Below are 26,927 nucleotides of genomic sequence, written 5' to 3'. Positions count from 1 at the left end.
TAGTGCACCACTACACTATCCGCATCGGTGTCCTGTTATTTATTTTACGACTTCCTCTCTTCAGTACTTAGATTTTTGTCTGTGAACGTTGGGGACGTCTTGCTGCGCTAAAGTGACACTGTTGTAAGTACGTTTTAATTTTGATTTTTTTCTGTCTGTTTAAACACTTAACGTAGTGTTCTTATAGGACAACTATCCAAGGATTTCCACTCAATAATATCCAAACAGCATACTCCATACACTATTTATTGAATTACCAATGCTAAAGTCTTTTAAATAACAACACATTCATATAACTTACAAAGCCTAACAAACGGTTTAAAGAATGAGCTTTAAAACAATAAAGGCGGCTTGCCAACATAAAATCAAAGAACCTTTTACAATAGTGCTTTTAGAGTTTATCCAAGACACAAAATCCAATAATAAGTTAACTTGGCATTACAATTTAAAATCATTTATATAAAAAACTTTGAGAAAGATAATGGCACTTGGCCCCATAAAATCAAAGAAGCGCTACACACAACCAATAAATATAATAACAAAATAATAATTTGATACAACCAAAGGGCAAGGGCAACTCTCAACACAATCACAGACGAGCGATCTCTCAACACTTCGGAGCCTTCCCACTAGAAATGGTCCCCAAAAGAAACCGCTGAGAGCTCCCCGACATGCCTCCCACAACTGCCCATCACTTACGCACCTTGGTTATGTTCTTTAATATTCCGCAACCCATAGTGTCAAGGGTGTGTCGAGACTATTAAATTTCCGGCATTATATCTCACCATGGAGAACGGAGTGGCCGAAGTTCTTCATTTAATTGCCGAGAAAAGCGGCGTTTGCGTAGTCAGTGCTGAGAGTCAAGCAACATGGCGTGAGGTAACAGCAGAAATCAATGTCGAACGCACGAAGAACATATTCGTTAAGACAGAGCGGCGGCATTTGCCGTTAATGGGCTATGGCAACAGACGACCTACGTGAGTGCCTTTGTTGACAGCACGACATCGCCTGCGGCGTTTCTCCTGAGCTCCTCACCGTAACAGTTGGAGCCTAGATTACTGGAAAACTGTTGCCCGGTCACATGAGTCTTGATGGCATTTGGTAAGAGCTGATGGTAGGGTCCGATTTCGGTGGAGGCCCGCGAAGCTGTGGCCCCACATGGTCAACAAGGCACTGCGGAAGACGGTGCTGACTCTGTATTGGTGTGGACTGTGTTTGCATGGAATGGTCTGAGCCCTATGCTCTACCTGAAACAATTATTTATGGTAGTGTTAATGTTCGTCTACTCGGAAAATATTTTCAGGCATTCTCTGGGCTTTTCCCAAACAACGATGGAACATTTTGTGGATGAAAATCCACCATGTCACTGGACACAGTTGTTCACGATTTGATTGATGAACATTCAGGGCAATTCCAGATCGCCCGACATGAATCCCATCGATAATTTATGAGACGTTGTAAAGAGGTCAGTTTCTGCTCAAATTTCTGTATCAGCAACACTTCTCCAGATATGGACGTCTGTAGAGGCGAGGACTATCAATGGCTTGTTTAGTCCATGTCACATCGAGGTGCTTCACTACGTCCAGCGAAAGGAGGCATCTCATGAATTTCATCAACGCTGAGTATAAACAGTTTCTAACTTACTGTGTCACACTTTTACATTGAAATTACACCTCATAATGATCAGATTATGGCAGAATTTCAACTTTTAAATGAGGTCATTAATTGCGTGAAGTACCGAAAATCAAATTTTTGTTTCCTCTGGAAGCCATTAGATCAGCATTCTGCATCTGGACTTGGTTGACGGCATGACTGCTATAGGCATGTAGTAGTGTGGATCATCGTGCCACCAGCCCAGTCGTAAATTCTGTGTTAGCGATCTCTCTGTCAACAGAACTGTACGTTTTCCAAAACTCGCGAGCGTCACGCCATTACGTCATTAATGGCTCGCACAGTGGATGTGTCGCGTAACACGCACACAACACGCAGCTGCGCCTGACAACAAAAACCTCTATCCGGGTGACAAACAAGGCGGGACAGCCTTCATACATTTGCGCCGATTCGGAGCAACTCAGTGCGGGCTCCACTGGGCGTTTAAACTACATGTCACATGGCGTCACTAACCATCCTGTTCTACACCTCCTTCATAGTCGAACGTTTTCCGAGCGGGTTATGTCCAACTCCTTCCGCTGTTTATACTCTGTGCCAATTTCCTCGTCTCTGACTACTTACCACAACCTAATCTGTACTAATAACAGAACTCAAACTGTCGTGTCTGACTGGTTTGTCTGAACGCGCTGATCTCCAATATTACAAGACGAATTTTTGTAGGGTTTTCAGTGAAACTTGAGCATATGTTGGGTCAATGTACAGGCTTTTTTTGCATCAAAGTAGGATTACGAAAAAAGAGACCGTGATTTAAAGTTTTTCCTAAAACTGTCTTGACTATCTGTATATGTGTTTGAACATGCTAATCTCCAAAACTTCTCGACGAATTTTCATGTGATTTTCACAGTTAACTTGAGCCTTGCTTGAGGCAAAATATAGACTTTATACCATCAAAACTGGAACACGTAAGAAAGATACAGTACTTTAAATCCGAGCAGCCGTCTTCAGTTGTTTGCAGATGACGCTGTCGCTTACCGACATTTAAAGTCATCAAAAGTTCAAAACAAACTGCAAAACGATTTAGAAAAGACATCTCAATGGTGCGAAAACTATCAGTTGACCGAAAATAACGAAAAGTGTGAGGTCATCCACATGAGTGCTAAAAGGAACTTCGGTTACACAATAAATCAGTCTAATCTAAAAGCCACAGATTCAACTAAGTACCTAGGTACTGCAATTACGAACTAAAATTGGAAACGACACATAGAAAATGTTGTGCGGAATCCTAACCAAAGACTGCAGGACACTTAGAAAATGTAACAGACGTACTAAGAGGACTGCCTACACTACGCTTGTCAGTCCTCTTTTCGAATTCTGCTGCAAGGTGTGAGACCCTTACCAGGTAGGACTGACGGAGTACATCAAAAAACTTCAAAGAAAGGCACGACGTTTTGTATTATGGCGAAATATGGAAGGGAGTGTCACACAAATGATACAGGATTTGAAGTGGACAACATTAAAAGAAAGGCGTTTTTCGTTACGACGGAATCCTCAAGAAATTCCAATCACCAACTTTCTCCTCCGAATGCGAAAATATTTTGGTGACACCGTCCTACATAGGGATGAACGATGACCATGATAAAATAGATCAGATCTCGTACAGAAAGATATTGGTGTTAGATCAGCTTAGTTGTTCGAATGTTAAGCCATCAGGGTATAGTACACCAAAGAACGATAGCTAGCACTGTTAATTTCGTAATATCTTCAACATTTCGCGGCCCTGTCAGAAACTGTATAAATATTAATTTTAATTTTAATAATCAACAGCCTCAGTTTGTAATATCTCTTTATATTCGATGAATCATGCTGATACAATTCCACCCTTGAATGACGTTTACTAATTTTCTATCTTCATACTCGCAGAATCCGTACGCAAACTAGTTTCATACAATAGCTATTCCATGAGCGCAAAATTATTCTTTGTAGTACTCTCTCTGGTGGTTGTTAGAAAAAAGCTTCCGAGATTGTCTCCGTGCCGATTAGCCTGAGCATTGTTTGAAGAATTGTAATCTGAATATTGAGATTTATGACAAAAGATAACTGATACGAAATTGTACGATTAAAAGGGAAATATGTATATATTACTCCTTCATACAAATGGTCTGTAATAATTTACATTATTTGACAGTTGAGAATTAATTATATTCATTGATATATTGGGTAGTTGTTAATCAGAAGGGAATTTAATAATCCAAGAGCTCCATTACTTCTTCATCAAAGCCAAATATCCGCTTGATCTGAGGTTTCCCGACTGATTATACAACGCTCCCAAAATTGCGAGGCATTTTATTTGTACATTTTAGCAGACTGCCGCAAAGCACGAGCCTGCAGAGAAGAAGAATCATCGCCTGATTTCATTTAACAAGTAAAATTTCTGAAATATTTTGAGTGACTGAGTTATGATTGTGTTTCCTATTATGAATGATTGATTGCTCGAACGAACTGAGAAATACACAACTACAGAATTACATAGATAGGAGGAAAAATTACAAGTTGCACCGTTTACCTAGAATTTACCTAGGTTTCAGTTGGGATGACTCAACCTTCTTCAGAATAACAGTAACTACCGTTTGTCCATAGTGGACTTCGTCAAGCTATAACTACAAATCCATAAATTATTGTCAGGCTATAAAACTTATTTGGGACTGCCTCGGCTCCCCTTCGCGACAGGAACTCTAGTACAGCACTCGTGGCTGTCGCATCGCTGTCGCGATTTCGTAATACACCAAGCTACCAAAAGATACTATTGCTAGTGCCTTTTAACTCAGTGGCAGGTGTATTTTCGAAAGTTTGCAGCAGTAACAGAATTAAGCACAACAATCTTCTCTTTACGGATACAAACTAACATTGAATTTAATTGGGTAGAATATAAGGATTTGCTGATGGGTAGAATACAAGGATTTACTGATGGGTAGAATATAAGGATTTGCTGATTTCATTTCTTATATTAAAAGCTTAACGACATTGCTTTGATTCTTGCGATAGGTTTATTTAAATTATTTGCTAGGATAAATAATTTTATTAAGTCCGCCTACTCATAATATTTGCATTTTATTTTATGAATAAAAATACCTAGCAAAAGGATCGTGTTTTTCTGAATACACCAGAATGGCTGAAAGAATGCGGCGTCAAGAATCCAGTGAAATTCGTGAGGTGAGACGTTCAGTGGCTCGAGTACATCAGACTGTAACTCGTAATTTGTAAACTCTTTCTGAATACGAGATCCGGCGTAACTGTGATAGAGAGCATCAGGCATTATCTCGCCCTCAGGATCCCTCAGAGAGTTTTAGAAATCACTTCTCTCTTACATAACATCAAAGAAGTGCAAATTCTGTCAGGAAGTGGCGCAAGTGAGCGAGTTTCAAACACCAAATTCCATTTATACATAATGGCTTAGCATTTCGCTTTAAGTGTGCACAATTACGTGTGAGCTTAAGTAATGCCGTCATTGTGAACAAGACATAGGGCCAGATGCTCCGTTTTGCAGGGGTGAAACTGTGTCAGTTGCTTTCCGCATGGCCAACTCTACGTGGCTCTCTCCCACGCTAACGAAGCAAAGGGGTTCTTTGTGCATTTTCTCAGTCATACTATTTCAAATGTTGTAACTACAAACAAATTTCCTGGCAATATCAGCTTTTTCAGCTAGTTAATCAACAATGAGACCCAGGGCAAGGACAGGGATTAATGTAAGGAAAACTCGTGGAACGGTGGCCCAACTTCATGCATCATTCACTATTCCTAAAAAAAATATTTTTTATTAATAACAATTCTATCAAAAGCCAAGTAAGATTAACCAAGATTCTTGGCAAATTGATACAAATAGCTAAGGTTCTAAAATTAATATCACAATGTATACGAACATTTGCATTATACACTCCTGGAAATTGAAATAAGAACACCGTGAATTCATTGTCCCAGGAAGCGGAAACTTTATTGACACATTCCTGGGGTCAGATACATCACATGATCACACTGATAGAACCACAGGTACATAGACACAGGCAACAGAGCATGCACAATGTCGACACTAGTACAGTGTATATCCACCTTTCGCAGCAATGCAGGCTGCTATTCTCCCATGGAGACGATCGTAGAGATGCTGGATGTAGTCCTGTGGAACGGCTTGCCATGCCATTTCCACCTGGCGCCTCAGTTGGACCAGCGTTCGTGCTGGACGTGCAGACCGCGTGAGACGACGCTTCATCCAGTCCCAAACATGCTCAATGGGGGACAGATCCGGAGATCTTGCTGGCCAGGGTAGTTGACTTACACCTTCTAGAGCACGTTGGGTGGCACGGGATACATGCGGCCGTGCACTGTCCTGTTGGAACAGCAAGTTCCCTTGCGGGTCTAGGAATGGTAGAAAAATGGGTTCGATGACGGTTTGGATGTACCGTGCACTATTCAGTGCCCCTCGACGATCACCAGAGGCGTACGGCCAGTGTAGGAGATCGCTCCTCACACCATGATGCCGGGTGTTGGCCCTGTGTGCCTTGGTCGTATGCAGTCCTGATTGTGGCGCTCATCTGCACGGCGCCAAACACGCATGCGACCATCATTGGCACCAAGGCAGAAGCGACTCTCATCGCTGAAGACGACACGTCTCCATTCGTCCCTCCATTCACGCCTGTCGCGACACCACTGGAGGCGGGTTGCACAATGTTGGGGCGTGAGCGGAAGACGGCCTAACGGTGTGCGGGACGGTAGCCCAGCTTCATGCAGACGGTTGTGGATGGTCCTCGCCGATACCCCAGGAGCAACAGTGTCCCTAATTTGCTGGAAAGTGGCGGTGTGGTCCCCTACGGCACTGCGTAGGATCCTACGGTCTTGGCGTGCATCCGTGCGTCGCTGCGGTCCGGTCCCAGCTCGACGGGCACGTGCACCTTCCACCGACCACTGGCGACAACATCGATGTACTGTGGAGACCTCACGCCCCACGTGTTGAGCAATTCGGCGGTACGTCCACCCGGCCTCCCGCATGCCCACTATACGCCCTCGCTCAAAGTCCGTCAACTGCACATACGGTTCACGTCCACGCTGTCGCGGCATGCTACCAGTGTTAAAGACTGCGATGGAGCTCCGTATGCCACGGCAAATTGGCTGACACTGACGGCGGCGGTGCACAAATGTTGCGCAGCTAGCGCCATTCGACGGCCAACACCGTGGTTCCTGGTGTGTCCGCTGTGCCGTGCGTGTGATCATTGCTTGTACAGCCCTCTCGCAGTGTCCGGAGCAAGTATGGTGGGTCTGACACACCGGTGTCAGTGTGTTCTTTTTTCCATTTCCAGGAGTGTATATACAGTTGCAAATGGTACTCTAAGGACATGTCAGTTGTGCAATACAATGGTGGCCCGATTGCACACAGTAAACTGTTTAAATAAACGTCCGGTGACCCTCTGTCTGAGCCATTAGCATCACTATTGTGGGCTGCCGGCCGAAGTGACGGAGCGGTTCTAGGCGCTACAGTCTGGATCCACGCGACCGCTACGGTCGCAAGTTCGAATCCTGCCTCGGGCATGGATGTGTGTGGTGTCCTTAGGTTAGTTAGGTTTAAGTAGTTCTAACTTCTATGGGACTTATGACATCAGCAGTTAAGTCCCACAGTGCTCAGAGCCATTGGAAACATTCTGAATTATTGTGGTCTAATTACACAAATATTTGAATATGTATTAAGTAAAAGACATTAAAATGGATAATCTCCATTGCAACATAAGCTCCAGGCCTACTCGAAGGCAAGAAATTAGACACAAATACATATAACTTTGGTATCCAAAGTCCATTTGCCACCTCAACACTAGGAAGTACTCAATCACGTTAAATTTTCCTTTTACTAACAAAACTAGGGACCGTAAGGCAAATGACGACACTCGTGCCATTAGATAATGTTATTCTTCTCCCACATACATACTGCTAGCTGTACAAAAGCTAACCACGTTTTGAAACGGAAGCAAACAGTAATACGTCACTGATCAGCCACAAGGCTGACAGAAAAATAATCTACCGGGCCCTTAAGTCACTATTTTTTTTAAAGAAATCAAGAAACTCAGTGCTCAGTTTCCCCAAAGGCTTTCTTCGCACGTCTACAGGAAACTCACAATAATAGAAACACTGAGTAAATTAGTACCCCAAAAGCACTAAACCCAAGTTCTAATATACCGAGACCCTTTCCTCGGCATGCTACCAAAAGAGTGACTAAATACTCATCGTGAGAATAGAACGAGAGATCCCCTGAAACCTGAAGCGCGTGTGACCTGCCAACACCTAGGCCTCGTGCGATAAAAGGAAAGCCGCCAAAGCGGAAAGTAAACGCGTCCCTGGCCCGGACCTGCAACTTGATAGAAATTAGCATACACAGCAATACTTTAACGGGCAATTAAATGTTATTTTCAAGGAAACCAACTATTAAGACTTCAGTATAGGAGTGGCCGGCTCATAGACATTTAAGTAAACCTTCCTAGCAATAACAAGAAACTATTTACGTCATTTAAAAGAATAATCAGTAATAATATGAAATAAATGAAAGGATATCTTTACTGGGCCTCTTAGGGACTAATAGACACTGTAATTTGGATACTCACCAAATGGCAGGTGGCCGGTTAAAACATACACCTATAACCCGAAGCTCTCCTCATCACCGAGGAAGAGTGTCCAAAATCCAAGAACCCCACCCCAGGAAGGTCTACAACAAACAGAAATCAGTACTATCAAGTATTCAAATACTCGAGTATAACAAAGATTTCAAGTACCATACTAACATGGCAAAATACTAGTTTGGCGCATACAGAAACCCCCACATTGTCACACACAGCCCCAAAAGATGTCACAGCAACGCACACAGAAACCGGATTCGTAGCCAGACCACAATGGGGCAGAATTAATAATTTTTAAGTACAGTACTTAATGAACAGTCTTCATACATAATTTCAGATAAATTCCAAGGAGGCCAACAGCTTCAGGACCCCAAGCAGGCACCGGATAATACTGCCCCCCTAGTCGTAGCTGCTAACAAGTTATTCAATACATCTCATGGTATTTAGCACACCGCAGTCGACTGAAGCGCTTCGTAACCAGGTTGCAAGCAACGAGAACCGATCTTGGCGAGCTAAAGTCGCCGGTAGCACCGGTCAACGCTGCAGGAAAACGCGGGCCACGGCTTAAATAGTTGTCCATTGTTATGTCTTTGGTTTTTGTCCAAAATCACGCACGTCATATACTGTTCCCACAATTTTGTTCCATCATTAGAGTGAGACAGCAATAAAGGAAACTAAAAAATTTATTCAAGTTAAGAGAGATGAAATTAAAACTTAATGAGTTGCTGATGAAATAATAATTCTGTCAACGATGCAGAGTACATCAATGATCAGTTGAACAGAATGGATAGAATCCTGAGAAGAAATTATAAGATGATCATCAAAGGATGATAACAATGGTAATGGAGTGTAGGCTTGCATAGCAGTTTAACATCGACACTAAGCAGTGCACACAAATAGAGAACAGAAGCTTGGGAGTGTATTGCCACATGAAGGGTGCTGACGACTCATTGAGTAGATTAGGTACCGTAACTAACATATGGGTACTGAATAGATTAAGTGCAGGCAGTAATTTTTCCTCTTAGGTTGCTTTTATTTAGGATTCTTCTTGGTTCCCAAGTAGCTTTCAATTTTTGAATGCTTTTATCAAGTTCTGAGCTTCTTTTTTGTTAGTGTTATATCTTTGCACATTTACCCACCTTATACACAACGGTCAAACCACCAAGGACAGCGAGGATAAGAAACCAAGACGAATGGAAGCGCATTCATGTGTTTGGAACCTGTTACTAACCAAACACTTGATAATTGCTTAAACTGCTGAACCTATTTGGAGAATGAAGAAGAAACCTAAATAAATACAGCCTGGGTGAAAAAATACTGTATTCATTTCATACAGTTATAGCTGCACTGACCACTATGATGAAAATATGCTGCGTCTAGAGTATGACATACCACATTCCAGTCAGTACACAAGAAAGTTAAGCACCAAACAAAGTAAGTAAGCTTTAGGTATAATTATTCCCTGTTCTTACACTAGTTAAATAATATAAGAACAAAATTATGATAAACAAAGTTCGTTTTAGTTATCTTCCTGTCTTGCTTCCTGTTCATTGTGTAACGTCGGTTTGTTATGTGACGAATCAAACAAGTTACTTCACGTTTTTCATTTATTAGCGTCAGATCAGCTATTCATAACACAACTTCTACGGACACGTCAGAGGAATGGCATGGCATCTTTCATGAAGCAAGTTAGTGACAAAACTGATTGCCATAGTATCTATACAAGTTAAAAGGTAAACAAAGACTCGCAGAATTGGCGCAAACCCCTCATATTTTTAACCTTGCTTCTACAGTGAGACTTTTTCCAGGCAGAAACCATAACAATTTCAATAATTTTACAGTTAGAAGATTCATTTTGATCAAACTATTCATTTTAAGAAAGCTGATCGTTATTATTATTATTATTATTATTATTATTATTATTTGTATTCTCATTGTATTATATTTTACAGAAGAATATCCAGAATGAGAAAGTCTGTATCATGAAAAGCAGTTCAGGTAAACTACTTTTCGAAAAAGAAATTTGTTGTTTCAGAAGTGGATAGGAAAAGATTTCAGTTGAAGTCTGTGAAGCCTAATACAAATAACGACTACCTCTGCTGAAGTTTGAGGTAATGCATACTTATTCCTTTAAATGAAATGTTTTCATTAAAACTAATTATGCTATTACCATCAAGGCATTGATAACTAAATAATAAATGATGAAGTTGAATGCGAAACACCTTTAGCAAAATTTCGACACTCCTTTGAATATACTGATTGCACATTATGCACTCAACAGACAGTATAAAAGAAATATAAAGTATTATTAGGATAATTAGCTCCCCTTTTGGTTTTAAATACTTCGTTTATTTTAAATAAGTCATGCGATGAAGAAACTTTACTACTACATGTTGTACTTGATTATAGCTAAGATGGAAATGCTTCTTAATTACAACTCATGCTGAATGAAATAATTACTTATATTTGATGACATGTATCGCTTAATTCAGGTATAATTTAGTATGGACAGCTTTTGTAAACACTGCTGTCGACTGCTGTAGTATTCGAAATGTTCTTATAACCCTCCCTCCCCTAAGCTATAGTTCATCTGGTAAAACAGTGATGTCATTGTGAAATGGATGGGCAGCGTGGGCAGATGTGTGTTTATTGATCCCTACAGTCATTTATTATAACAGCATACTGGGTAAATAGCAGCATATGAGAAACCAGTCTACAATTTAGAGGTACCACTTTTAGAAAACCAAACCTACTTTTGATGTTATAGAGGTGATAGCAACCAATGTGTCTTTGGTATTTTAAAAAGCACTTTCATTAAAGCAAATGTGTTAATGTGTTCAAATGATGATTCACTTGCTACCAATCCGAGCACAGACATAATCTGTCATCCTTTGAATATACTGACCGCACATTATGTACTCAACAGACAGTATAAAAGAATTATAAAGCGTTATTACGATAAATAGCCAAGAGGCGACATGTTCACACCTTGACCTATTGATTGTCTGCACATGCCCTTTGACATCAATGAAACGTTCTGGAGCATTCTCACCACAAGAAATCCCTGATTATCGAAGTGCTCCTTATACAAGGAGGTTTACATAAAACTAGTCGAGATAATATTTTACCATGTTAAGATAGTGTGACATTACTGTCCCACATTGCTACGTGATACCGATCCATGGTATGGACAGTATTTTCCCATTACATTTGTGGACGTTTGGACTGAGTGCCAGAAGAGAAAGCATCCCAGATCGAACTCAGGGTTCTTCTGTTGGAAGATAGCCCATCGGTAAGCATCAGTGCGTTAATCACGTGTCGCTGGGGCTGTGCTAGCCCCGGCAAGACTCAGGACGGAGCGCACTACCACCACTGCATGCAGGCGAGCGACGGCAGTCTGCTCCGACTGGCGGAAAGTGAGACATCGCTTGAACACAGTAGTGGTTTACATTAAGAGGATTTCATAACATAGCATTTTATTGTCCCCGCTCCATGGGGTCAAATCGAGTACAACTGGCTTCTCTGTTTTCACGTCTAAAACGCCCAACGCCACAGCGGCAGCCGGCTAGCATGGCAAATCTCTGTCTTGTTTCAAAGTTTGGTTTACCTAATTAGATTGCATCGAGGCGCCTACTGCCGGGCACGTGATGGCAGAATGGGCAATATGTACGCAAAGAGGGGGGAGGGGGGGGGGGGCGAGTTAGCTGTCTTTTCCTTGATTTTTCAAAACCTTTGTGGCGTTTCTTGGCCTTCACTTCATAATACTGTGGAGCCAGAACCCCGCCCCCTCCCTTCACCCCCTTAAGTCTTATGAGAAGTTTGAAGCTGGGCAGGCTGAATTTTTTCAAGATTCGGGGATGTAATTTTGAGGATTGTAGGAGGCGACGGAGGGACATGGCAAGCTGAGAGGCATCTGTGGCTATCTTTGTTCTCATTCTGCCTACTTGTAGCAGAGGTAAGTTTTCCTAGTCTGCAGTAGCGTGATCCGTAATCTGAATGGTTCATTTCTCTTCTTTTGAATATACACCCTAATTTGCTGACTTAATTCTTCTTTAAATTTGGATTCTTTAGTCTTGTATCGGGAAGCTGCGCAAAAAATATCGCCATATCGTATCCTCCGCGCAGTCTTCCTTGCATAGGTATTCCTCCCACAATGTTACTCTCACTTTTGTTAACCTGATTTAGGGTTCAATTAATGTTGTTTCACTAACAACTTTTGGTTAACCTTTGCTTCATTAATGTGTAAGTGAGATTATGTTGAGGATAGAGTAGCTGTGAGTAACTTTTGTATCATTTGAGAGCCAATGAAATTCTATTAAAGGCTGATTAAGCTTAATCAGCCTTGGTTTCATTTCAGGTTATATCAAATTCAGTTAAAGGTAAATAACTTTTGATTTATCTTCGTTCAAGGTTAGAGTAAATAAAATTCTGTTAAACCAGAACTAACTTCCATTAGAATGCCCTGAACTTGTCATGTTGTTTGGTACTGTAAAGATAACCCGGTATTCCATCAGGTTGTGCTTTTACTGTGTTAGTGTGTTCCTTTGTATAAGGTGGCAAGATTAGACGATAGGACATTGTTGTTCCACATGCATCGGAATAAGCAGCTTGTGCACACGTGCTCTACGACATAAGTAGAATGTCATTTCAGATTACCCTCCTTCATGGTGATATTGAGCCAGGATCGTATTTTTTGTTTCTTTTGTAAACTAGCATTGAGAAGGACATAGCAAAGCATCTCTTGGGATATATATAGTTGTAGAGGACATTTTATCCCATCTTCTGTGTGAGTCAGCACTGGCAGGCAGCCACGTAACACAGTCGTGCTGTCCATGCCTCTTTTCGGTTTTGGACAAATTACTAGTATATGTACCTGTATTATGTGGTTTGTATAGAAAACTAATTTGCGAGAGAAGATTTTATTTGCGTATTTTTTGTGGTGATTCGTTGCATTGAATGCGAAGACATTTTTTGAGTGAATGTTCATTTGATTGTTGAATATTGTTGACTAGTATTTAATCTGAATTCTTGAACACATGGATAGGGCTAGTCTGGTACGCCCGAGAGAGACAAAACAGGGTTTAGTGTAAGAGAATTCTATGCAATCGAAACAGTTTGAGGTGGAATTTTCTGTGCGGGAGGCGCCCGCAGCCACTGTGTTGCCTGAAATACGGGATTCCGAAGCGAGAGTTGACTTTAATGGCTGCAACGAAACTAATGAGGGAGACTCGTCAGTGCCACAGGGAAGTACAAATTTTAGAAATGTGCCAGATATTCGCATAAGGGTAAGGCAAATTCTAGACCTATTAGAAGCATATAGGAAAGTGGCAAAAGAAGGCAGAAAGAGAGCACAAGAGAAAGGTGGGGGTCGGAAGAGAGAGATAGGAGAGTGGAGGCGAACACGAAACAGGCAGCAGCAGACAGAGAAAAGGCTGAAGTAGAGAGAAAACAGTTTAGAGAAGAGCTTCTGGTGGTGCGTGGCGCAGGCTTAAACCCGTTGGTGAAAACTGGATGAGTTGTCAAAGACAGACCAGGTTGGTTCAGCTCAAAAAATTATAGAACAATTAGAAGAGGGAAACATCTTCGTTACTGAGAGAATGCAGACTTTGGAGAACTGAACCGAGTCTAAGGGCATGGAATTAGTGCGATTCTTCGCAAGTAAGAAGTTTTTGTCACTGAAACACAGCATGGAAAATATAAGAAAAGAAATGATGTGGTTTTGAGCCACGGAGGCGTGAATGCCACTAGCAGTGATAATAAGAGAGATGTTTGTCCAAATTCAGAGTCAACAGGCGCGTCGCCATCGAGAAGGGACAGAGTGATCACGAGAGATCTGCATCCAAGATCAGTATTCAGGACTTCGACGATAAGCATTTTTTTCTCGCTAAGGATATTCCTCACCTTCCACACGTCGAGACTACGCCATCAAAGCCGGGGTAAGCTAGTTTAAAGACAGCTGAAGTCTTGCCCAGTCCTAAGAAAATTAGAATTCCTGAACAGTCACATGACTGGAGAGATAAGAGCGAAAACGGAAATTCGCAGCAGAAATTATTACATATTTTGGTCACCGGTAGAAAAAGCACGGTGTGATTAAGTATAATAAAAGTCTCATCACTGGTGGCAACACACTTTCAAACGCACTCTCAGTATCTCGATGAGAACTTGAAGAAGAATAAGCACGTCAACGATCCATACAGTCCGCAAGAACTGATCCAACTTTTCATCACCACAGTGCCAACTGAACCCCAAAGGTGGTTGCACTGCACTGAGTAGAGAGAGTTGGGGGCATTTAAGTGATCTTGATGAATATGTGCTAGAGGATAGGAGAATGAACTTCCTTCTGACAGGAATGAAAACGAAAACTTATAGAAGAAGCAATGGGTGAATGGGAATGTAGCGGGCCACAAGAGCAGAATAGTAACTGGGATGGTCAGAGACCAAATGACGTGCAAGGACCACTGACAGAGAGAGAAAGCAGCGGAGTAGAAATTTCTGAGGAAAGAAAGCCTGCCTACAAACGAAATTAACGTGTTTAGACAGATAACGAGCAGAACGTGAGTCCAGACAAGAGCCATATTCTCACCCTAAGGATGATAAAGTATGATGAAATTGGAGACGATCCATTGGCCAAGGGATTGCTGAAGAGGTACCTTGTCCATAACATTTATTTATATTGCTAACATAATTTTACTCGATGCTCTTCAAAAGCAGCCTCATGAACGAGATTTTGGAGACCACATTCTTTGCATGGAGCTGGCAGAAAACAGAGTGGCGTCTCCACTGTAAAACACATGTCTTAGAGGAGCAATCAGAGGCAAGTCTATTTCAATTAAAAACAAAGTGCGGTTTTCTTTTATGTGTCACAGATCACCATGAGACAATTATTCCACAGTTGACGACGATAGTAACTTTAGGGATAGAGATTCTGCAACAACATGCCAGAATAATTGCTTTAGACAAGAGAGAGGTTTCGCTTGCCATAGGATAGGACAAAGCTACACTCCACTTTAACAGGGTGATACATAGCAGTGATGTTTTCACACATTGTCCAACGATTATGGCATTTCCACGAAAGCTGACTTGCCACGCAACAGCACTTGCTTCACGTGAGATTGTAGGAAAGTACAAATTAGGTGTAGCAGAGAAAGAGGAAATCCTCCACGAAATCAAACATAAGGTCTCCAAAATACGGGACGTTCCAGATGTGAGCCATCACGTGTTCAAGAACATTTTAGTTTAGTATGCGGAGATGTTTGTTATTAAAACAGGTAGGTGTCTTTAAGAAATTTCCACGTAAGTTTAGCGTTAAGGAGTATCGTACATTCTTCTCTAGGCCATGCTGCTTTCTACTTTCCGCTGATGAGATGGAGGAGGGAATTATCGATAAGGAAGGCAGTAGTTCCAATATTCCTCCTCATATTCTCTGGAAAAATGATGGCCTGATCAGGCTGATGTACGAATCCTGCCCAACCATTTGGTCCAAAACATTTCATTCTGAGACCCTATAAATATAACTGCAAAAATTTCATGGAAAGGGTATCTTCTCTGTGGTCGATTTGCGCGAAAGTTCTTGCCAGATAAAATGGGATCTTAGCTACATGAAGTATACAACGCTTTTGTGCTATGGTAAGAGTTGCCAGTTTAAAATGCTGGCCTTTGGACTGTTGCTATCAGCATGTTTGTTTGCGCCCTAGGAACTGCACTGAATGAAGAACTCGATTGACGTCTAACTAAGTATATTGATGATATTATGTTTGGTTCAGATTCCTGGGATGAGAGCACCTAGTGCACGTGGAAATTACAGCAGGTGCTACAAACCACCGCAGTTGCCATTTTTCATTTTATTTTTAATTATTATTTATTTTATTTTTGAGTCATCAGTCATCTGACTTGTCTGATGCGGCCCGCCACGAATTCCTCTCTTGTGCCAACCCAACCTTTCCATCTCAGAGTAGCAACTGCACATTACACCCTCAATTATTTGCTACGTATACTCCAATCTCTGTCTTCCTGTACAGTTTTTACACCCTAAAGCTCATTCTAGTACCATGGAAGTTATTCCCTGATGTTTTAACATGTCCTATCATCCTGTTCCCTCTTCTTGTCAATGTTTCCCATATATTTCTCTCCTCACCATTTCTGTAGAGCACCTCCTCACCCTTACTTCATCAGTCCACTTTATTTTCAACATTCTTCTGCAGCACCACATCTCAAAGGCTTAGAATCTCTTCTGATTTTCCCGCAGTGCATACAATGCTGAGCTCCAAACGTACATTCTCAGAAATTTCTTCCTCACATTAAGACCTATGTATGATACCAACGGACTTCTCTTGGCAGGAATGCCTTTTTCACCAGTGCTAGTCTGCTTTTCATGTCCTCCTTGCTCCGTCCGTCATGGGCTATTTTGCTGCCTTGGTAATAGAATTCCTAAACTTCCTCTGCTTGTTCTGCAAATTGTAACATTTAGTTTCCTGCTGTTGTTATTTTTGCTACTTCTCATTACTTTGGTCTTTCTTCGATTTACTCTCAGTCCATATTGTGTACTCTTAGCCTGAACATTCCATTCAACTTACCTTGCATTTCTTCTTCACTTTCACTCAGGATAGGAATATCATTAGCGAATCTTTTCAGGCATATCCTTTCACCCTGAATTGTAACGCCACTCTTGAGACTTTCTTCTGTGTATAAACTATATTGTGTTGTTGTGGTCTTCAGTCCTGAGACTGGTTTGATGCAGCACTCCATGCTACTATATCCTGTGCACGCTTCTTCATCTCCCAGTACTTACTGCAACCTACATCCTTCTGCATCTGCTTAGTGTATTCATCTCTTGGTCTCCCTATGTGATTTTTACCCTTCACGCTGCCCTCCAGTGCTAAATTTGTGATCTCTTGATGCCCCAGAACACGTCCTACCAACCGGTCCCTTCTTCTTGTCAAGTTGTGCCACAGACTCCTCTTCTCCCCAGTTCTGTTCAGTACCTCCTCATTAGTTATGTGATCTACGCACCTAATCTTCAGCATTCTACTGTAAATTTTATAGTAGGGGCGAAAGACAGCATGCCTGTCCTACACCCATATACACTGAGCATTTCGTTCTTGGTCTTTCACTCTTGGTTCTTGTACATATTGTATATTACCCGCCTTTGTCTATAGCTTATCCTATTTTTCTCAGAATTTCGAATATCTTACGCCATTTTACAATGTCAAACGCTTGTTTCACGTCGACATATCGTATGAATGTGTCTTCATTTTTCTTCAGTCTTCCTTCCATTATCAACCGCAACATCAGAACTGCCTCTGTGGTGCGTTAACCTTTCCTAAACCCAAACTGCTTCCTTTTCCATTCGTCTCTGTATATTATTCTTGCCAGTAACTTGTATGCATGATTTGTTAAGCTGATGGTGCGATAGTTCTCTCCCTTGTCAGCTCTTGCTATATTCGGAGTTGTATGAGTGATATTTTTCGGAAAGTCTGATGGTATATCACCCGTCTCACACATTCTACACACCACAGTGAGTAGTCGTTTTGCTGCCACTTCCCCCCATGATTTTGGAAATGCTGAAGGAATGTTATACATCCCTTCTGCCTTATTTAGTATTAAGTCATCAAACCCGCTTTTCAATTATGATTCTAATGTTGGGTCCCCTATCTCTTATCTTTAGATTTCTGTTTGTTTTTCTGTCAAGTCATCCTATAAGTCTTCTCCCACACAGAAGCCTTCAATGTACACTTTCTATCCACTCCTTGCTCTGCATTTAGCAGTGAAATTGCAATTGAACTCTTAATGTTACCGCCCTTGCTTTTAATTTCATCGAACGTTATTTTGACTTTTCTATATGATGATTCCGTCCTTCAGTCAATCATTTCTTTTTCGATTTCTTCACATTTTTCATGCAGGCCTTTTGACTTAGCTTCCCTGTATTCCCTATTTATTTCGTTTCTGTGACTTTCATTTCAGTAGTGCCACATTTCCCTGAAGATTTTTGTAGTTCATTCTTTCGTCGACCAGCTGAAGTATTTCATCCGTTATCCATAGTTTCATCACAGTTGTCCTCCTTTTGCCTAGGGTGTTCTTTCCAAATTCTGTGATGTCCATTCCTCTTCAACTGCACTACCTATTGAGCTATTCATTATCGCAGTATCTATAGCCCCAAAGAACTTCAAACACATCTGATCATTCCTTAGTGCTTACGTATCCCACTTCTTTGGGCACTGATTCTTCGTGATTAGTCGCCTAAAATTGAGTCTATTTTTCGATACTATTGAATTGCGATCTGGATCTACGCCTTACAGTCCAGTATACGATTCGACATCTCTGGCTGACAATGGTGTAATCTAACTGAAATCTTCCTGTATCTCCCAGTATATTCCAATATACCCCCCCTTCCGGGATTCTTGAACAGAGTATTCGCAATTATTAACTGATATATACTGCAGAGCACAATTAGTCTTTCTCCTCTCTCATTTCTACTATCAAGCCCTTCTTTCATTCCGTTCCCTACAGCCGCATTCCAACTCCCAATTACCATTTGATTTACACCTCCCTTTACGTACTGAGTATGCAGTTCGATATCCACACATACATTATTTATATAATCGTCTTGTGTTTGCGACATTTACGTATATTGCTGAACTATTGTTGTTGTGTTGATCTGCTGTCGATTGTGATGGGAATAACCCTATTACTCATCTGTTGACATTAGCTCACTCTCAGTCCTACGTTTCTATTCCTAAAGAATCCTACTCGCGTTGTAACCATTTTCTGCTGCTGTTCATATTCGTTATATTAGTCTTCCCAGAAATCCTTGTCTTCTTTCCATTTCACTACACTGACCCCCACCATATTGAACTTTAGCGTTTCCCTTTTAAGATTTTCTAGTTTCTCTGTCACGTTCAAACTTCTGATACTCCACGGTCCGACTCGTACAACGTTATCCTTTCGGTGGTTATTCAACCTCCTCCTTGGCAGTCCACTCCAGTAGATTCGAATGGGGAACTAGTCCAGAATCTTTTGCCAATGGAGAGATAGTCATGACACTTTTTCAATTACAGGCCGCATATCCTGTGAATACACATTGTATCTTTATTGCAGCGGTTTCCATCGCCTTCTGCATTCTCGTGCCGTTGATCATTTCAGATTCTTCCGCCTTTAATGGCAATTTCCCATCCCAAGGGCAAGAGTGTGCCATGAACCTATATCCGCTTCTCCGCCCTCTTTCCCAAGGCCGTTGGCTGAATGACTCCATATGTCAGAACTCTTAGGTCGCCAATGCTGATGATTTTTATTCGAATTTTAAGCGGCGGCGGTGTTCCAACCCGGGATCGAGGAGACCTCATTTCTGGAGATGGAATTCGTCCAGACAGAGAGAAATTAAAAGCAGTACGAGTTCTGCCCCAGTGATCAAGAAGCAGTTGAGAAGTTACCTCAGAATAATTTATTTTGCCTGTGGATTCTACGAAACAGGGTTTTTGCCTCCCTGAAGTACAAATGTATTGCAAGCAAAGTGCGACAGACAAAATACGAATACTCTTCAGTATATACAAGTCCTTATACAAGTAATACAGTGAATGCTTCCATCCAGCTCGATGGTTTGACGCTTCTGTAGAAGTCATAGAACTCGGCGCGGCCCAGGCGACGTGGCGTTTATGTCCTCTTCGTGTAGAGGTCGCTGCCGTCTTCGTCCTGGAGAGGGGTCGGTCGGCGTGCTATTGGCTGACATCGTCTCACAGCCATCTCTGCTCTAACGTTCTAGTCTGGCGTGCCGGCGCTAGATGTTAAGCCGGAACATAGTCCTGCATTCTGTGTAGCTCTGGACTGCAGAAAAACAGGGATTGCAGACGAGGTATCCCAGTAAGAAAAAGCAGAAGGAGATGGGGTAAACGAACACAAAATGACTGTCATCAACAGTGGTGCGTTAAACAAAAGCTAAAGAAACTAATCAGTCATGAAACTGGACGCGGTAGTCATTGTGTAAGCATTTCAAGAATTTCGCTATTACTTTTATGGCAGAACTACAATAGCATATACAGACATAAGGCATTAAAATTATGATGTCAGCAAAGCTTACACATGGACAGCTATCAGGCTCAGCACATTTCTTTTAGGAATATTCTTTCTAAATCACACACAACCCTGGCAAAGAACATCGCTACCGACACAGTGTTGCACCGGAAACAGATTCGACATCCTATTATTGAAAAGAATGACTTATGAAAACATAATTGACGATGCCATACTAAATATAGCAATGAAACAGGACAACGTTCCAGCATTGTCTGAGGTGAAGGAGAGAATGAACAACCAGGAACTTCCCATTGTAAGTAGGCTGTTTATGTGTTTCTATGTTGGCAGCGCTATGTAGCGCTCTGCTTTAATGAATCTGACAGCACTGTGCGCTCTATGCTGATGCTTGGACTCAGCAGTTGGATGTTGAAAGTCAGCGGTGGTAGCAGTGTTGGAGGTGAAAAGCCAGCAGTGATGGAGGTTGGAAGGCAGTAATTAGCATTGACAGAGGTTAGAGGTTGGAAGTGTTAGCGAAAGTGGACGATCTGGACGTGTCCGACTTGTAGTTTGAATATTATTGATGATTACATAATATTTGGAACTGGATGTCACCGACGATAATACATATTTTTGACCTAAATGTCACATTATTAAGATAAAAATACACTGTTTACCTTGCAAACAAAATCTTTCCTTTGCTAACCACATGCCTAGTCGTAGTTAGAGCCTTCAGTACTTAGAATATTTTGTTTCAATGGCTGTATTGCAGTAGTTCGTGTAATGAAGATTTTTGTGAGGTAAGTGACTTATGATATGTATGGGTTATTGTTACGATTTCTCCTAATTTAGGGCTATTATTTTGTACTAATTATTTGAAGTGAGAATATATATATATATATATATATATATATATATATATATATATATATATATATATATATATATATATATCAGTCAGATTGCCATGGGTTTCGTGTCAAACTGTCAGGCTCACCTCTCTGAGAGGGCTAATGGGTGTTCTGTAATGAATGTTTTCACCGGAGGCACCCTAGCAGCACGTGAGGTAGGTTCTCTCGGACAGTAGAAAGGTGTTCATTTCGAAGGCATCGAGGGGCACACTACAGAGGAGGCAGGCGAAGGAAATGTACACTGCCACATACCACCCACAAGTGAACCCAGCAGCCAGCAACATGGAGGGGCCACGGAGGGTGTACTGGGTCCATTGCAAAAAGAAACATGGCACTTGAAGTGAGTATATCAGAGACTTTGAGTGAGTGATGAACTCACTGCCTTCTTTGTAAGTGAAGGGTGCAGACCAATGTCTGCCCAAGGCAAAACCGCATGATGAGTCAGTATTATAATAGAGGAGCACATACCTGTTTTACAAATATTGCAAGAAGTAGTGTTGACATCTTCAGCGATAATTATCGGCGTTTCCTGGAGGTACGCGTAATTTCTTTCAGAAGTGTTTATGCAAGGTAACAAGTACTATAAATTACAAAATTCCATGTGAATGTGGCCTTTCTTACATTGGACAAACAACTTGTACTGTCCAAGAAAGATGTGCAGAACTCTGGAGGTAAATACGACTTTTACAATCTAACAAGTCAGCAGTGGCAGAGCACTGTATTGACACTGGTTTCAGTATGTTGTATAACAACGTCAAAATTTTGGCAGCTACATCATCTTCTTGGGACTCGATACCCAAGGAGGCAACTGAAATTCGCTTGACGTCGAATTTAATTAATAGAGATAGTGGTTTCAACCTTAATAAAACATGGGATCCGGCACTTGTTGTAATAAACTCACAAAGACGCCGTCACACTGCCGCTCACAATGATATATCGACATGTCAACACGTGTCGACTGCGTAATCGTAACTCTCTTCCGCCGACGAACGTCTCTGGCACATTTCCAACTGTGGCCGCACGTGCGGTTGCGCGGTAGACGAATATAAAGGGACGAAGCGAGCACTGGAGCGGCAGTCTTGTGGCTCACTCTGAAGATGGCTGGACGTTATACGGCCGAAACATTAGAAGAAGAAGGAGAATTCTTGCAGCTACTCACCCGAAATTTAATGAAACAAGTACTACATCATTCCCTCATGATTTTTCCTTTTCTGGGATAACCCATATTACTCTTTCTAACTTTTGGCACATCCAGTTCGGACTTAAGGGGTGAGATAGTATATTTTCATTGAAAATACCTGCTTGTAATGCAGTACCTGCTTGTAATGCCGTGAGGGATTGCTAAGACGTTTAATGTTACGGCGTAAATTCAAGCGCCGGCTCACCAATCGGAAACGAGAGAGCAGAGACAGCTGTGAAGAAGACGTCTGCCAATTGCACACTGACCGACCCCTCTCCAGGACGACAACGCGATGGCAGAAACCTCTATGCGAAGAGGTCATAAGCGGCCCACTTCTGCAGCAGCATCAAGATCAGGTACTTCAAGACCAACGACTTAGGAAGTGTATATACTGAAGAGATTTCTTATTTACATGTCGCCCTTTGCTTGCGACAAATCTGTCTTATTGTCAAATTTAAGTATTGTCATTGTACATTTCGTAATAAAACTCACTAATACGATTTGTTTGAATTTTGTCTAGTGACCCGAGAAGGCAGGTTTCCTAGAACCCTCCATAACTGACGTCAAGGCAGGATTCCGCAATTTTGGATTAGGGATATGCCAGTTCTGCCGAGCTAGTGCTCCGCAAATCTGAATGTGTCCCTGTTAGGTGTTGTGTCTTCTTCAGTGTCATTTTTTTCTGTGTATCCTTTACCAGAGTGGCCTGATAATGTTGATTATGTGTAGTACACATCCCACTCTAAGCTTAACAGGTTTAACACAAATTTCACGTTCAAGCAGCACATGGGAAGACGCATAGCAGTACACCAGGGTATTTGTTAGAACTATGATCTGTTGGGGGTGACTAGGCAGTTTAGTGGGAATGATTAGTGCTTGTTAAGTACCTGTCATCATCTGAAACTAACTTTTGTTATACAAACAGAGTTTGTTTGAGACTGTGCAATAATAAAGTACCGTAACTTAAACACCGATCATATCTAACTTTGTGACAAGGCTAACATGGGCCGTGGTTGCCAAGGCGCAAACCCCTTGGAGCTTTCGTCTGTAGAAAGATGGATCTAGAAGAATGGCTGGGGAAGCAGTCATGCAGATATGTAGCATCACCGATTACCACCTTCGGGTGGCCTGGCAGGCAGCAGCGGAGAGGTTGAGTCAAAGAGAGACCAAGGTGCATGCGAGAGGTACGAAGGGAGCTGCCTGGCGCCACACAGGCATCACGTAGGTGAAGCTTCAATGAACCCATCAACACTGGGCTAGGTACCACTACAAGGAAGTATCCCAGTACGTAACAACTTCATGGAACAGAGACGTTCCTCAGAGGGAAGGAACTTCTCATTATCAGTAGGTATAAGGCACACCAAGTGTTGTTCTCATCTGTTCATCTGCTTACTTAAATGAACACGCCACAGCTGTCGCTGTTTAACAATGTTATTAAACATTCACTACTATTCAACATCTAGATAAATTTCTCTAACTTGTCCTTTTGACTGGATACAGGAATGTCGTTCCATGAAACGTAGTAGTTCATTAAGACAGACACAATTAATTGGTATATCAACCTTCTCTTAAATCTGTTTTTGTCTTACAGATGTGTTCCATTTGGCGAACAGTGGGATCGTATGTTATTAAGTCAACCAAACGTGCCTTCCCTGTACCCAGACTAAATTATGAGGAAAAAATCTTAGTCATATTTTATGGAACACAGATGCCTATCATGGACTGTTTTTTTGTTAACTTAAAAGCTAAAAGTAGTCTTAAGATAACATGTACGTCCACACGTTATGTTCAGTAAGAATCTGGCAGTCATGTTTTTGCCGTAGCCCTTGTCGTAGACTGTTTTGTAGTTTAAATCATTAGATGGGTTAGTATATTTTCTAGGATCCGAAACAGATGTAAAGAACAGGGAATGCCACTTGAGAAATTTTATCCGTCTCTTTAGAGGAACCGTGCTGTGGTATGACATTATTATCACATATTTCTCTGTGATGTCAATTCATTTTATCGTCAGTATTGTGTCATTACGTTTGTTCCCACTTTGGCTGTGAGCTGCAAGGAAAACTTTAAGTCCTGCTGGAGTCTCGGGTCAGGCTATGGGACCTTTGTCGGCAAAGATCCCATTGGTAAATGTCATTATATCAGCCATATCTCCTTTGGGTTGGCCTAAGCTCGGCGTACGTTAGTGGAGCCTGCGTCATCAACATTGCCTGTAAGCAAGGGACACGAGTCTGGCTGGCGGACTTCGCGTCTAGCTCACCGTCGCCTGGAGAGAAATCGATTACGATAATCTGTGCTCACTTCTGACAGCTTGACGTCACGGCGTCAGCATGTAGTGTGGGAGCGTCGTCTCTGTTTTTCTCTCCAAAAATTTGGTTAACCCTACGGACTGCATGATAGAACTGGACACATGCAGACGAAACAATCGAAATAGCGTTGCTTTAGAACATAGCCAATCTTGTAATAATAAAATGCGCGTCGTATGTGCAGAGAGGTGGACGTCTGGAGTCTTTTCCCCGATTGGAGACAGAGCTGCTAATTCAGCTGCTAATCGAGGGAGATGGGAGCCGACCGCCACGTGGCACTGTTTGCTGCACTCAGTTGACTTGGAGCTGACACAAGTTGTTACATTCTGATGTAGCATGATCCATAATTGGAACAATTCACTTCTCCATATGTTTTCCATGTGCAACTTAAATCCACAATTAATTGTATTCTGAGTTTGGGTTTTTTAGTCTTCCATTATCGAGCCTCACAAATAACAACATCTTGGAGCTACAGCCTCAGTTCAGTTTTCCTTACATACGATTCCTCCGGCACTATTAGTCTCATTTTCTGGTAACCTAACTCCAAGTTCTGATAATTCTAATTCACTGTTAACTGTTAGATAACCTTTGCTTCATTTAAGATAAGTGAGATTATATTAAAGGTAGATTATTCATGATTAATTTCTGTTTTATTTAAGAGTAAATGAGCTTCTGTTAAATCAGATTACGTTTGATCAATGTTTCATTTAAAAGAAAATCAAAACTTGACTTCCTTTACAATATCCTTAACTTATCCTATAGTTTTACTGGTTACTATCAGGCTGTGCGTTGTGTTTTGGTGTTTCTTTTGTGTGCAGTGGCCAGATTAGACAACAGAACATTTCTGGGTCACACGTTGAAGCAGATGCAGCTTGTGTACATACTCCATATCATATATTTAGAATCCAGCATAATGCGATCACCTTCAAATGGAAAGCACTATTGCCGTGAACAGTCATCTGATCGGTGGCAGTCCACAGTTCACATATGACTCCCATTCTCTTTAGGTCGTGTGTACTGCCCAGGTGCTGCCAGCTGTCGGGATCGCCAGTTCTATTTCGCTAAACTGCGGGTTCTCAACATGTATTTTACTCTCTCTCTCTCTCTCTCTCTCTCTCTCTCTCTCTCTCTCTCACTCACTGGTCATACCGGACTCAGTCCATTACCGCAGCAACATGTGTTTTACAGGCAATTAAAAGAAAATATCCTATCAGTACGCAGTCGCCATCTTAAAATGTGACGTCGTGCAGTCTCTTGTCCACAGAATCATTTAGGCCGAAGGGTAATTCTCAATTTTCGGCTTTGAACAGGAAAGTATGTGATTAGTAGTGGTACAAGGTACCATCAACCATACGCAACATGGGGGCTTTCGGAGTGTTTATGTAAGTGCGGATGTAGATATTGTAACTGGCTGTTTCGTTTTAATAGCCGGTAAAATATTGTACTGTGACTGCCTGCTTCATAAAATTGTTGCTTGATGTCTTACAAGGGTGTTCGGAAATTTCAGTTACGAACTTCTAGGACTTGCAAAGATGAGTGAGTACATAATATTTTGGAGAGGAACCAGGGCCTGGAAACGTACAACTCCTGTACTACGGCTGTCTGAAAAAAAACATTTCTTAGGTAGGCATGCAAAAGTGTAGTCATAGTGGGAGATGGTTACGATAAATCGCCTGAAGTCATTTGACCTCTATCCCATCTCTTTGGCCGAATCTCATTCAATTGTCTGTGAGTGTTAGACCAACGTGGTTGAGTACATGTTTGCAGAATGCATCGACATGGTCCTTCTGAATGGCGAAGCTCATGGTAATGGAAGCATTACCCGTCGCCTTCATCAAGATCGTTCAACGTTCGATTCCATTGCATAATCTTTTCGCCACAATTAGTCAACGGCTTCGAGAAAGGGTAGCTTCACCGTCGGCAGGCGTGACTGTTGTGCTCCAAGGAGATGCCACACACCGGAACTGAAACAGGCCGTACTGCATCACGTTGGAGAGTACTCGTCCACGAGTACACGAGCAATTTCTTTGGTGATGTGTGGCTTACGCCTAGTAAATTTTTTGAAAAAGTCGAAGCGTTACCTGCAATTTCATTTTCAGAGGGATGTAGCACGGAAACGTTACCTTTCCGGACATGGGTTCCGGTTCAAAATATTATCAACTCAATCCCCTCTATAAGTCGTAGGAGCTCGTAACCGGAATTTCCGAGCACCCTGTATAAGAGGGGGCAGGGCTCGTGATGTCATGATCATTATATCATTCACATACGGTGTAGC

The sequence above is a fragment of the Schistocerca gregaria genome, chromosome 3 (assembly GCF_023897955.1).
Source record: "Schistocerca gregaria isolate iqSchGreg1 chromosome 3, iqSchGreg1.2, whole genome shotgun sequence".
Classification (NCBI taxonomy): Eukaryota; Metazoa; Arthropoda; class Insecta; order Orthoptera; family Acrididae; genus Schistocerca; species Schistocerca gregaria.
The sequence above is the reverse complement of the archived record's forward strand: the minus strand, read 5'-3'. Positions refer to the sequence as shown.